This window comes from Podarcis melisellensis (assembly GCF_964234715.1).
Source record: "Podarcis melisellensis genome assembly, chromosome: 15".
Classification (NCBI taxonomy): Eukaryota; Metazoa; Chordata; class Lepidosauria; order Squamata; family Lacertidae; genus Podarcis; species Podarcis melisellensis.
This window is the reverse complement of record NC_138532.1, coordinates 6,983,263-6,997,406: the sequence shown is the minus strand read 5'-3', so window position 1 is coordinate 6,997,406 and position 14,144 is coordinate 6,983,263. Positions and strand designations below refer to the sequence as shown.

The 14,144-nt window shown below is 42.2% G+C and overlaps 1 protein-coding gene across 4 annotated transcripts in view; it reads left to right on the top strand.

Moving 5' to 3' along the window:
• The window catches only part of LOC309358234 (interleukin-36 receptor antagonist protein-like), a 47,980-nt gene that overhangs the window by 28,816 nt on the left and 5,020 nt on the right, over positions 1-14,144 (top strand). Inside the window, exon 1 of one of the 4 annotated variants that reach the window (XM_081891196.1) lies at positions 13,791-13,875. The exons of 1 other annotated variant lie outside the window; for it this stretch is intronic. The gene's annotated coding sequence lies outside the window, so the exon portion shown is untranslated. Of the gene's footprint in view, positions 1-13,790; positions 13,876-14,144 lie in introns of those variants that run through there. 2 more of the 4 variants (XM_081891194.1, XM_081891195.1) reach the window with 2 other exon arrangements.

Here is a 14,144-nt window from a genome sequence, read left to right as displayed (position 1 = left end):
TTCTGGCATAATTTATAGCATAGGATTTGCAGCGAGTCAAGGAACCTGTCTGATGTACAGTGGTTCCCCGCAAGACGAACGCCTCGCAAGATGGAAAACCCGCTAGATGAAAGGGTTTTCCGTTTTGGAGGCGCTTCGCAAAACGAATTTCCCTATGGGGTTGCTTCGCAAGACGAAAAAATATTGCGAGTCCCTGCGGGTTTTTTCCACTTTCCCCCCCTTTTCCTAAGCCGCTAAGCCGCTTAACAGCTGATCCGCTGATAAGCCGCTTAACAGCTGATCGCTAGAAGCTGCTAGACCGCTGTAGCGCTAATCCGCTAAGCTGTCAGTGGGCTTGCTTCGCAAGACGACAAAACCGCTAGACGAAGCGAATCGCGGAACAGATTCTTTTCGTCTTGCGAGGCACCACTGTATACATTTGGCAATCGTACAATACTGGAGACTTTGATCCTCAAAGCATGCCCCCTAGATAAGGGTGCTCCCCTTGAGTTAGGGGGCTTTCCAGCTTCCTAGCTTCCTACAGCAGTTCAGCTGGTCAGGTCAGGTCAGGTTGGCATAGTTCACTCACAGTTCACTCTTTACAAGTATTTAGCCTTGGAGACTTACTTTCTGGTGTTACTTTCAGTGTTGGGGTGTCCCTATTAGCATACCCTAGTTTTAGCTTTTGAGGTATATTCTGTCTTTGGTCCCTTAAGAGCAATCTTACAAACTTACATTTTCCAAAGCATTATTCTCTATTGCTCAAAAGTGTCTCTGCTCTGGGCTATTTTGAGATGTGCAGGGCAACCCATCCCCAAGGTAACTGTCTGTCTCTTATCTTCAAGTTCATAAATCCAGTTGTCTTGTCCTTTCTAAAGCAGTTTTCCCTATTATCACAGTATTAAGAATTCTTAGCTGTCTTCTGTTCAGACAAACTCTCTCTACTCAGCTTTTAGGGTGCCTTTTTAGGTCCCCGCATAAATAGTACTATCTGAGGACAGACAGTCTTTTATGGATTTTGATTGCCTTTAAAATCATTATCTATAAAGCACCTTTAAATTCCATTGTATACAATAAGCACCTCTGTACATTTTTTAGTCACTAGGGGTCTCTCTTGGACATGTTTAACTCCTTTCCTTTCCTGGAAACACAGCTGCAATGTGCCGATCAGAAGGTCGGCGGTTCAAATCCCCGCAATGAGGTGAGTTCCCATTGCTCGGTCCCAGCTCCTGGCAACCTAGCAGTTTGAAAGTACACCCAAAAAGTGCAAGTAGATAAATAGGTAGTGCTCCACCGGGAAGGTAAACAATGTTTCCCTGCGCTGCTCTGGTTTCATCAGAAGCGGCTTAGTCATGCTGGCCACATGACCCAGAAAAACTGTCTGCAGACAAACATCGTCTCCCTCAGCCAGTAAAACGAGGGACCCCACAACCCCAGAATCGTTCACAACTGTACTTAACTGTCAGGGGTCCTTTACCTTTTAGCTTCAAAAGAAGTCTGCTTTCTTTGCCAAGTCTGACTGTTCAGCGGTCAGAGTGAACCTTTTACCTTTCCGTAAAAATGATAGCTGCAATTTCCTTGTGTTTTTGTAGCTTGAGTGAATACTGGAAGTTCTGAACATGTTAGAACTGAAAGGCATTTTGTTACTTGATAGGATATACATACATTGGCATTAAAACCTCCCTCCTCTTTCAGAAGTTCTAATCACCTTTTACTTTTTCAAAATAAAACTGAGTGATCTCAGCACCTCCTTGATGACTCAAACGAATCGGCTGGTTTGGCTCAGTCAAGGTGCTTAGGAACCAACCGGGGAATGCTGCAGATTCAAAGCTGCCAATCTCTATTCGGATGCCACTTTTAGGAAAAAAAAGTGATGTTCTTGTGTTCCTTGCCATCGTTGTAGAGATCCATAATGGCTTTACGCTATTTAAGATAAAAAAAAGCATACAAAAGGTTTAGTAGAAAGAAAGGTTGTGCTGCATCACAAATGAATGCCATCTTTTGCCTGGGAGAAAGTGAGACTTGGGGCTAAATCCCAATGATTGTAACCAAAGCATATACACATTCAAAGTTTACTGGAAGCCCCAAGTTAAAATCTGGATTATGCCATGAATACACCATGAATTTTTAATCTCCTGTTGTAAGCCGCCCAGAGTAGCTGGGGAAGCCCAGCCAGATGGGAGGGGTATAAGTGATAAATTATTATTATTATTATTATTATTATTATTATTATTATTATTACACCAAGCATTCAGCCATGAGATAAGCCTTTCATTCAAAGGATGGGAGGACCTGTGGCCCTCTAGACGTTGTTGGACTACAATTCCTATAATCTCTGACCATTGGCTGTTCAGGATGGGGCCGATGGGAGTTAAGGTCCAACAAGATCTGAACCACCACTGGTTCTTCAGCTTCAATTCCTGTCTGCCTTTCATAAGTTTGAATCTTTGTTTATATACCAAAACAGGAAGGTTTCACTACTGAATTTAGAAATACAAAACAGGAAATAGAAACAGAAGCTGGATAATTAAGGAGAAATTCATAACTAATGGAGAAGAGTGCAGAACGTACAATCAGGAAGTGTTTGCTTCCACTAAGCAGCCCTAAAAAACTTCAGTAGATCTTTTCTTCTCCCAATAGACAGGCTAGGAAGACAAAGGAGAGGGAAGAAGCACAGAAGGATAACAGAGAGAAGAATGGAATGCAGTGATTTAGCAAAGATGTCCATTGGATTCCCTGATAAAGAAAAAAGAGTGAGCAAACAACAGAGAATATCTAAAATCTTTGTCATGGTGGATGCCACAGAACAAGCAGAAGAAATCTGAAACAATCGAATGTGGCTTTGAATCAGAAGTGAAACCGACCTCCAGGGTCAGCTGAGGTTCACCACCAGGTTCACCATAGGAGAGGGTTTGTGCTCCATCTTGGGTGCCCAAAAAGATGGCAAATGTGTTTCCATCTTTTGGGGTTATCCCTCTGTTGGGGGTCATAGCCACCAAGTAATCTGGAACCAAAAAACAGGCAAAGATCAGTATGATAAGAGTGGGGTGTGACCATGGAAAGTTAAGGAGCACCATTTCTGACCCTAGTTGAAGACAGTGCTGCTGTATCAGACACTTCCTGACACCTGGTTACCCAGTCCCAGAATTTGCACAAGTGTTCAATCGGTAACAGTGTAGGTCACAGCTGTGAGATGTGAAGGGATCATGACCATTGTTACCGGGTGAGTTGCCATCTTTGGGAGCTGCTACCAGCATGTTGTTCTTCAGGAACCGGAACTTCTGGTTGATATCCCAAACCCTATAGAGCCATGGGCTCCCTAACCGAAGGGAAGGATCTGTGATGAAAAGAAGTAACACAAATTTATCAACACACAAGAAAAACTGGAATATTCTAAAGAAAGAACAAGCAACTTTTCAGACATATCTTTTTTCTTCTGTGTTGGAGCTGCAATTCTTTTCTCCCCCTTTTGTGTGAAGTGGTGATAGCCGTGGTTGGCACAACATATTTTCCATGGTGGCAACATTGTGGAGTTTATGATGTGAGTCTAGGACTTCCTCTATCCTTAATATATTGCGCGTGCAAGTCATTAAATGTGTTCCTAGTGTATCTTTTTTCATTTGGTATTAAGAATACAGGTTTATATATTGCCATAGAGACAGCCTAGTTGTCTGGCTGTTTTCAGCTTTAATCCAATGGGATCCAACCTGGCTGAAACCCAAGGACACTAGTTTGACTGGTTTCTCCAGGTGAAATCCATCAACTCCCTCTACTGATGTGTGTATCAGTTTCCTTTTGACTAAAGACCCCTGCTTTTTAGAGGAGTTTTGATTCTGACCATGTTCTTGCCCTCCTGAACCATGGGAGAAAGAGATAAGCAGAATAACCTAGGGCACAGAGCACGCATGCATGTATGAATGAATGAGGTTAGCTAATGAAGCAGGATATCTATTTGGTTACAATGATTATGAACCCTTCTCATCTCACAGCTGCGACCTACACTGTTACCGATTGAACACTTGTGCAAATTCTGGGACTGGGTAACCAGGTGTCAGGAAGTGTCTGATACAGCAGCACTGTCTTCAAGTAGGGTCAGAAGTGGTGCTCCATAACTTTTCCATGGTCACACTGATCTTTGCCTGTTTTTTGCTTCCAGATTACTTGGTGGCTATGACCCCCAACAGAGAGATGGATGAAAACAAATTCCCCATCTTTTTGGGCACCCAAGATGGAGCACAAACCCTCTCCTGTGGTGAATCTGGTGGTCAACCTCAGCTGACCTTGGAGGTGGGTTTCACTTCTGGTTCAAAGCCACATTCGATTGTTTCAAATTTCTTCTGCTTGTTCTGTGGCATCCACCATGACAAAGATTTTAGATATTCTCTGCTGTTTGCTCACTCTTTTTTCTTAATCACTGCCTTCCATTCTTCTCTCTGTTATCCTTCTGTGCTTCTTCCCTCTCCTTTGTCTTCCTAGCCTGTCTATTGGGAGAGGCAAAGATCTACTGAGGTTTTTACGGGTTGCTTCTGTCCTTTTAGTGAAAGCAAACATTTCCTGATTGTACGTTCTGCACTCTTCTTCATTAGTTATGAATGTCTCTGTAATTATCCAGCTTCCGGTTCTATTTCCTGTTTTGTTTTTTAAATTCAGGAGTGAAACAATTCCTGTTTTGGTATATAAACAAAGATTCAAACTTATGAAAGGCAGACAGGAATTGAAGCTGAAGAACCAGTGGTGGGTCAGATCTTGTTGGACTTTAACTCCCATCAGCCCCATCCAGGTCAGAGATGATAGGAATTGTAGTCCAACAACGTCTAGAGGGCCACAGGTCCTCCCATCCTTTGAATGAAAGGCTTATCTCATGGCTGAATGCTTGGTGAAGTACTACTAGTAGTAGTAGTAGTAGTAGTAGTAATAATAATAATAATAATAATAATAATAATAATAATAATTTATCACTTATACCCCTCCCATCTGGCTGGGCTTCCCCAGCTACTCTGGGCGGCTTACAACAGGAGATTAAAAATTCATGGTGTATTCATGACACAATCCAGATTTAAACTTGAGGCTTCCAGTAAACTTTGAATTTGTATATGCTTTAGTTACAATCATTGGGATTTAGCCCCAAGTCTCGATTTCTACCAGGCAACTGGTGGCGTTCATTTGTGATGTAGCACAAGCTTTCTTTCTACTAAACCTTTTGTATGCTTTTTTATCTAAAATAGGGTAAAGCCATTATGGATCTCTACAACGATGGCAAGGAACACAAGAACTTCACTTTCTTTTGTAAAAGTGGCAGCAGCACAGAGACTGGCAGCTTTGAATCCGCAGCATTCCCCGGTTGGTTCCTAAGCACCTTGACTGAGCCAAACCAGCCGATTCGTTTGAGTCATCAAGGAGGTGCTGAGATCAATCAGTTTTATTTTGATAAAGTAAAAGGTGATTAGAACTTCTGAAAGAGGAGGGAGGTTTTAATGCCAATGTATGTATATCCTCATCAAGTAACAAAATGCCTTTCAGTTCTAACATGTTCAGAACTTCCAGTATTCATTCAAGCTACAAAAAACACAAGGAAATTGCATCTATCAAGAGTAGGGATGGCTGGATATGTCAATTTTGGTTGCTCTCGGTTTCTCATTTTTCTATTCTTGTTCAGTTCGCCTCATTTCCATATTAGTTTGCATTTTGTTTTAAAAAGAGTCCTTGTGTTTAATCTCGTATTTTATTCAGATGTTTTATCCTAAGCTTGTTTCTTAGTCCTTATCTGCTCCAACATTTATCAGTTTAAAAAATCCTAACTGCTATTTTATTTATATGTTTTTGTTTTTGTTTTATCCTGGTCTGTGACCGTAATAAAGTTCATTCATTTTGTTTTAAAAAGAGTCCTCAGGAATATTCATCAGCATTCTGGTGCCAATTTCTCATTAATGTTCACATTTCTGCATGCAATTGTACCTAGAGTCCTAGAGTCCTGTCTAGTCAAGTTGCATGGGATCACTTCCAATCTGTCACCTCTGAAGATGTGGACAGGCTGCTTGGATGAGTGAAACCAACCACCTGTCTCCTTGATCCTTGCCCATCCTGGCTCATAAATACGAGCCAGGAAGGGCTGGGCAATGGGCTCCGTGGGGTGGTGAATGCTTCCCTCTGTGTGGGAGCCTTCCCAGACCCACTGAAAGAGGCAGTTATTAAACCGCTTCTTAAAAAACCATCTTTGGACCTGGCCAATATAGCCAACAACCCTCCTGTCTCAAATCTTCCATTCTTGGGCAAAGTGATTGAGCGGATGGTTGCTGAACAATTCCAGGCACGCCTGGAGGATGTAGACTATTTTGATCCCTTACAATCAGGGTTCAGGCCTCATCATGGACTGAAAGTGCCTTGGTCTTGCTGGTCTGATCTCTGGTGGGCTTGGGACAAAGGTGAAAGCTGTTTCCTAGTTCTGCTGGATCTCTCAGTGGCCTTTGATACAATCGACCATGGCATCGTTCTGAACCGTCTAGAACCGTGGTTCCCAACATGGGGCACAGGCCCCACAGGGGGGAATTTGATTTTTAAGGGGAGCAATTCGAGAATGAGTTATTAACAATGACTTTTTGCATTTCTTATGGTTCTAGAGGCTTCATATACAGTTATCTAAACATAAAAAACACTGGGTGCATTCAGGGGGAAGTAGCGCTTCAAGAGCGCTCAGTCAACAGTTGTGGAACTTCCCCCTGAATGCGACCACTCCATAGCTGCTAAGTTGGAGCGGTCGCCATTTTTCGGAGCAGTGTTTTGGACCTCTACCTGCTCTGAGCACTGGTGATCGGTGGGAATTCAGATACCTCAGGAAATTTGCGATTTATCAATGAGGGAAACTAGGACACTTTCTTGTGGGTCTCATGCTTTATATGTGAGGCAAATATAATAATAACTGCTATAGAACTCTAAATACAAATAGTAAGTATGAAATAAACTTCGATCACAATTCCATGATAGTAAATGCTATTTAACTTCACTAAAAACTGTGTTCCCAGGGCTTTTTGTTAGCAATTCAGTGGCACGTTTGGTATTCTTTTGTCGTAAAGAGACATAGGCAGTGAAGCTAGGTCCAAAACTTCAACTTGTGGGTTTTCTGACATTACGGTCGATGTCATTTGTTCAATATAAAAGGAGTGATGGCATGGCTTTGTGATGAGACAGAAACTAAACACAGTGGTACCTTGAGTTAAGAACTTAATTCATTCTGGAGGTCTGTTCTTAACCTCAAACTGTTCTTAACCTGAAGCACCATTTTAGCTAATGGGGCCTCCCACTGCCGCTGCGCGATTTCTGTTCTCATACTGAAGCAAAGTTCTTAACCTGAGGTACTATTTCTGGGTTAGCGGAGTCTGTAACCTGAAGCGAATGTAACCTGAAGCATATGTAAACTGAAGCGTGTTTAACCCAAGGTACCACTGTACCCAAATTCAAGTGACTTTGCAAGAAAACGGTTGTTACCGTTCCTATCTTCATATTTAGCTGAATGTGGCTTTAGAGTTGTAAATGATTTGCTACTGAAGAAAAGAAATCAATTGGATATCACTAAATGAGGAGACTTGAGACTGAAGCTGACTAAATTGGTGCCTAATATAAAATCTCTCTGCAGCAGGCATGAAGCACAAGTATCTCACTAACTTTAGTCTACTTATCTTGAGATGAGCTCAAATTGTATTTTGAATTTGCTAAATACCTTTATTTTATTGTATAGTAATTAAAATGATCAAAGTATTACAGAAAAAGCTTCCATTAAAAATAATTTATATTTATGCACCTCAGTTCTCTATTATGTTTTGAAACATTCTTTGCTATTTTTTCATATCACTTCATATTATTATTATTATTATTGTAACAATTTCTTAGTGATTTCTTCCTCAGTCCTTCAACTGTCCTTTCGTTCTTTTATTTTTCTCTTTCATGGATGCCATGTTCTTTGGAAGCTTGTTTCGACCACGTTAATGGCCTTTTAGGCTTCCTCCACGTGAATATGAGCTCACTTTTTGAATAATAAGAATGATATGTCACGGGGGGAGCATCAGGATTTTAGAGATGCTTAGGTGGGGCATGGTCAAAAAAAGGTTGGAAACCACTGGTCTAGAGGAGCTGGAAACGGGGGGCACTGTCATACAGTGGTTCCGCTCCTTTATCCTGGACTGTGTTCAGAAAGTGGTGTTAGGGGATGAGTGTGGGTGCCTTGGGGTTCCGTCCTCTCCCCCATGCTTTTCAACATTAAAAAGCCACTGGGAGAGATCATCAGGGTGTTTGGGCTGGGTATTCATCAGTATGCAGATGATACTCAGCTCTACCTCTCTTTTAAATTGGAACCAGTGAAGGCGGTGAAGGTCCTTTATGAGTGCTTTGAGGCGGTTGGAGGATGGATGGTGGCTAACAGATTGAGGTTGAATCCTGACAAGACAGAAGTACTGTTTTTTGGGGGGACAGGGGTCAGGCAGGTATGGAGGACTCCCTGGTACTGAATGGCATAACTGTGCCCCTGAAGGACCAGGTGTGCAGTCTGGGAGTCATTTTGGACTCACAGCTGTCCATGGAGGTGCAGGTCAATTCTGTGTCCAGGGCAGCTGTCTACCAGCTCTATCTGGTACGCAGGCTGAGACCCTACCTGCCTGCAGACTGTCTCGCCAGAGTGGTACATGCTCTGGTTATCTGCCGCTTAGACTACTGCAATACACTCTACATGGGGCTACCTTTGAAGGTGACCCGGAAGCTACAACTAATCCAGAATGCGGCAGCTAGACTGGTGACTAGGAGTGGCCGCCAAGACCATATAACACCAGTCCTGAAAGACCTACAATGGCTCCTGGTATGTTTCCAAGAACAATTCAAAGTGCTGGTGCTGAACTTTAAAGCCCTAAACAGCCTTAGCCCAGTATACCTGAAGGAGCGTCTCCACCCCATCATTCAGCCTGGACACTGAGGTCCAACTTCGGGGCCCTTCACTGTGAGAAGTGAAGTTACAGAGAACCAGGCAGAGGGCCTTCTCGGTAGTGGCGCCTGCCCTGTGAAACACCCTCCCATCAGAGGTCAAGGAAATAAACAACTAATTTTGGGAGCTGAAGTGTCACCCCCCCCCCGGACCCGGGAGTGCTCCGCGAGAGAGCCTGTTGATGAGGTATTGAAGAGTTTGACAGCTGTCAAACTAGCTGTCGAGACGGAAAAAAGAGAACTTTGTTTCTGTTGCTTCTGCTGGTTATTTTTGTTACAATCTGTTGAAAATAAGGAAGAGCTGATACAAACTAACTTGATTTTTGGATATCAACTGAAAGGAATATCAAGGAACCAAAATCCCTCTAGAGGGGGTTTTGGGACATTACAAGAATGGCTGGAGAAGGGAAAATCCAGGCTGAGTTGGACAGAGCATTTGTTCTCTTGGGAAAGTTACAAGGCAAAATTGATGTTTTGGCTACAAATGTTACAACTCTGGACTTAACAGTAAATAACATCATTGAATTTGATAAGGATTTGAATCAGGAAGCCTATGCAACTGATCAAACAGAGAAACTTGAGAGCTTTGAGAATTTGGAGAAGGAGACATATGTTGTCTCTGAAGAAAAGGAAGGAGGAGCTGTAATTTTGCAGATGTCAAAGGAGAGCTTGAGGCCTGACATGAGGACAACAAAGGAAAACAAAAACTTGATGTGGAAAGTCTGGCCTGAATTGGAGATTGAGAAATGGAGAGATCTTCTTATGTGGAGATCTGAAGACCTAAGGATTACAAATTTGATTAAGGTGGAAGTTGGAGCTTTGGGGGTTTCTGGACTTGAAAGGAGTAAGAAACAAGATTTGGAATACCCTATAGGCTCCACTTTTAAGTATGGAGGTCTGGCTGGAAGAAACATGGATCCTGTTGGGCTTCTCCGAGATTTGGTGTTCAATATTAAGGACTATCAAAAAGACCGGCAGAGAGGAATTGAGAGAGAATTAAGAGCCTCGGATGTGAGATCTCCAGGCTGATAGTAGATCAAGACTGATGGACATTTGTTGGGGGCTGAAACCGGGAAAGGGGGAGTGGAGTTTGGGAATCCAAAGGGTACATAATTACAATTTATTCTGTTTCTATTTTGTTTGTTATTGGTATGAAAACTGGGAAATTCGTGAGAAGGGAATTTTGGTCGATCTTAGAAAAAATGTTTTAAGAATGAGTATTGATGTATAAGTATTGATGTTTAAGTTTGGATAAGGTAAAACTGGTTTTTAAAATGAAATAAATTAAATGAAAATGAGGTTAGCAAAAATAAATTGAGGAAATGGATGAAAGAGAAAAAGTAAAATAATAATATGTTAAAATAAATTACTAAGTTAAAGTTGAGAAATAAGTAATAGGGATTTGCTGAGCTAATAATTTGAATTGGAATACAAGAAGGGGAGGTGTGAGGAGGTCTGAGAAATAAGTTAAAAGAAATTAAGCAATTGAAATTTTATGTGTTTTTAATTGTTTTTAAGTTTTGTATTTTTGTATGTTTGTTATTTTTTGTTTATTTTTGTTTTATTATAGAAAATGCTAATAAATATTCATTAAAAAAAATAAACAACTACCTGACTTTTAGAGGACTTCTGAAGGCAACCCTGTATCAGGAATTTTTTAATGTCTAATGTTTTACCATTTTTTAATGAGCTGTAAGCCACCTAGAGTGGCTAGAGAAACCCGACCAGATGGATGGCGTATAAATAATAAAAATATTGTTATTGTTATTGATAGTGATAGTGATATTGATATTAATTTACCTCAGTTCCCTTACAGCTGCTGTTTGTGCTTTTTAATTGTTCTCCAGCCAATGTTGCTTCAGTCTCTCCATCACTCGCCCAAACACATTCCTTCTGACATTCCCAGCACACACGACCTTCTTCTTTCTCCTTCTACTTTCTCACCCACTCCATTCCTCCTCCATTCTTGCCACAGGCACTGTGTTTCCCACTTTCTGTCACTCGTCTTTCATCTCCAGTCACTCAGTGTTGCTCACTCTGCCCTTGCTTGCTTGCTTTCTCTCTCTCTCTACTTCCCACGATAACCTAGTAGGCTTGGTGTGTTCTGGGACACATTTTAATGCATATGGCGGCAGTGCTTTCATCTGTGTCTGACTCAAGCACACCTGTGGCTCCATTGTCCTTCCCCACGTGCTCTATTTCCTTCCCACCTACCTTTGGTGCATATGGACAGGTACAAAAGCTTTAGCACTAACAGAACAAGCTTAAGAAACCTCAATAGCTATATGTCATGGACACAACAGCCCAAAACTGGGAAGGGCAGTCTGAGCTAGAAAGAAGGGAGGCAGAAGGAGAACAAAGAGACTGGCAGATTTCTCAGACAGCTAGACACAGTGGGCGAACACCTCCCCTCTCTGAAGCTGGCAGGAATGCAGCTCATCAACAGAGTGAAGGCGGGCAGGATGAGAGCTAGCATCTGAGGAATCTCAGCCTCTCATGGCACAAGGGAGGGGGAGAATTTCTTCACTGGAAGAGGAGGTAGCTGAAACCGTCAGTCCTAGAACTCGGCCAATGGAAAGGGTCCAAGACAGATGAAGAACCAATAAATGTAAGGGGATAAGTTCAGGATATTCCGCAGGAGCCGGAAGTACTCTTCAGAAGACTCAACTTGATCATGATATATGGACGCTCGGAGAGAGGTCAGAGGCTAATTGCTTGTATGCAATAAATCTTCTGTAAATTACCTCTTGTGTGCCATTTTCTCAAGCCGGCAACTGGCCAGCTTCTGACAGAATACATGAAGATCAGGGGTGCCAACTCTAGGGGCCCCAAGCACCCACCAAATCTAGGGAGTGTTTCCTGCTTGCAGCTGTGTGGGGAGAGAAGCTCAACAACTTTGGGCCATCTCCTCCCATTTTCTTGAAACTGAGTCCCTCAAAATAGGGGGGGGCTTATACATGGGGGCGTCTTATAGATGAAAAATACAGTAGTTTCTGGAGCCTAGTGCTGGTTTTTACCTATAAAGCTTTAAAAGGCTCAGGACTACAATATTTCATTCTTGTGTGTGTGTAGTTTCTGAATTTTAATAAATTGATCCAAATTATTTAAATTTAATACAATTTTTCAATAATAATAATAAGGTTTCCCGCTCCTGTTACAAACATGTCCAATGCTTCCTGATGTTGCCACTTCTTCTTCTTTAATCACATTCTCATCCTTCTATTAGTTTTAATCCATTTTCATGGCTAGCCTTCTTGTTTCCTTACAATCAGCACCATTCTTATTTTGCAAACATATTTTAAAAAAATTCACGTGTTCATTCCTTCTAGCAGGCTGTAATCAGACCGGGTGTAAAGAGAGATTGTCATTGTTCTTGGTCCATTCCACTCCTTTGAAAACATTCCTTCCGTTGTTCAAGGACTTGCTGAGCTATAAACAACTCCCCAAGTTGATGTCTGCTCTGCCATTAAAATTCTGGGGATTATTTTCCATAGCTCGCAGTTAAAGATCGAAGTCACATATATAAACTCCTGCCATGTGTCCTTAGAAAATTGTTCTCTTCTCCACTCCGGATCCAGTCCAAAGAAAATTTATATAAGATCCATTCAACCTCGGTCAAGAGTGTAGGGTGTAAAAGAAATTTTAGAACCCTTTGTTGAGCATAAATCGTTGGCTCCCCTCTCTCCCTCAGTAACAGATAACATCAAAACACCTGCCCATGATTCTTTCATTTTACAGGGGTGGTCAAGAGAGAAAAAGACCATTTAGGAACCATCAAAACAAACATTGCCTTGCCTCCCCTTCCATTCTGGCTATTGTATTTTTGCGCTTGTTGAAAATCATTGAAATACCTTCATGGCTCAAATCCAGTCCTTTCGGCAGCTGATTAATTGCAGCCCTTTATCATATGCCATTTCAGGAGCGTCCCATAATCAATGCCAATATTCCAAATTCATGAGGATCCGATCACAAATCATGCCTGAGACGATTCGTCCATGGCAGGGACACAATTCCCAGGTCGTGTCCGCACTGCCTTTCTAGATGCGAGCTTAAGCAACACCAGGGAATACTGTGCACTCCCCAGAACCCCCTAAGGTGCATTGCCAGGAATTTTACCTCATAAATCCTGGCTTTCCCCCACCCAAACAGCTCCCCAGTCCTGAAGTGCTGAAGATCTCAACAGACATATATTGTGACATCAGCCAGAAACTGGACTACAATATCTCAAGGACTGCCTCTCACATTTTAACTGACCTTGACACAGCGATCACCATCTGCAGCTCTACTTTGCGTGCCCCCTCAAAAAGAGATCTGGCGTGTGGCAACATGAGAATGGGCCTTTTCTGCAGTGTCTCTCCATTTGTGAAATGTTCTCCCCAGGGAGGCTCGCCTGGCACAATCATATCTTTAGGCACCAGCAAAAACCTTCCTCTATTACCAGGCCTTTAGTCCTTAACTATCTGTGAAGTGGGAGGAGTGTTAATGTATTTCTTTTTTCCTATAGACTTTAATGTATCTACTGTATCTGTGGTGGTTGGTTGGTTGGTTGGTTGGTTCTAGGTCGCTTTGGGTTGTCCTGGGCAAGATAAAGCAAATAACAAATTTAATAAAGAATAAAAATAACAACTAGTCTCAAAGAGTATTGAAACTGGGGTTGCATATGACCACCTCAGTACCATCGTGAGCATAAATGATCACCAATGCAGAATAAAAAGGATGTTGGGAGGAGACCTCAGCTTTTGAACTATCACAGCATTTGTAGCTTCTCGGAACAGCTGGCTGCTGCTGCAAGACTTGGATTAGTGTTTGTGCCATATAAGGTGCCATAGAGCATATAAACCACACCCACTGGTCTGACTAAGCTATAAGATGCTGTGTAAATCTGAGAAGACAGTTCATAGCCAGGCACAGGACTTCCTCACACCAGGACAGGTAGCATCTCCTCAATTATTTCTCTGAACCTTCTATCCAGATATCCAGCAATATCTGGAAGGCAACTAGTTGAGATCATAGCCTTTCCCAGCTATTTGCCTTCCAGATATTGTTGTATTACAGCTTCCATCATCCATGATCATTGGGTATCCTGGTTGAGACTGATGGGAGCTGTGGTCCACAACATGTGGAGGGCCTCAGATTAGGGAAGACTATGCTAAATTGTCTGCTTCAAATGCCAAATCATCTCAGAGGCAGGAAATCTCTGT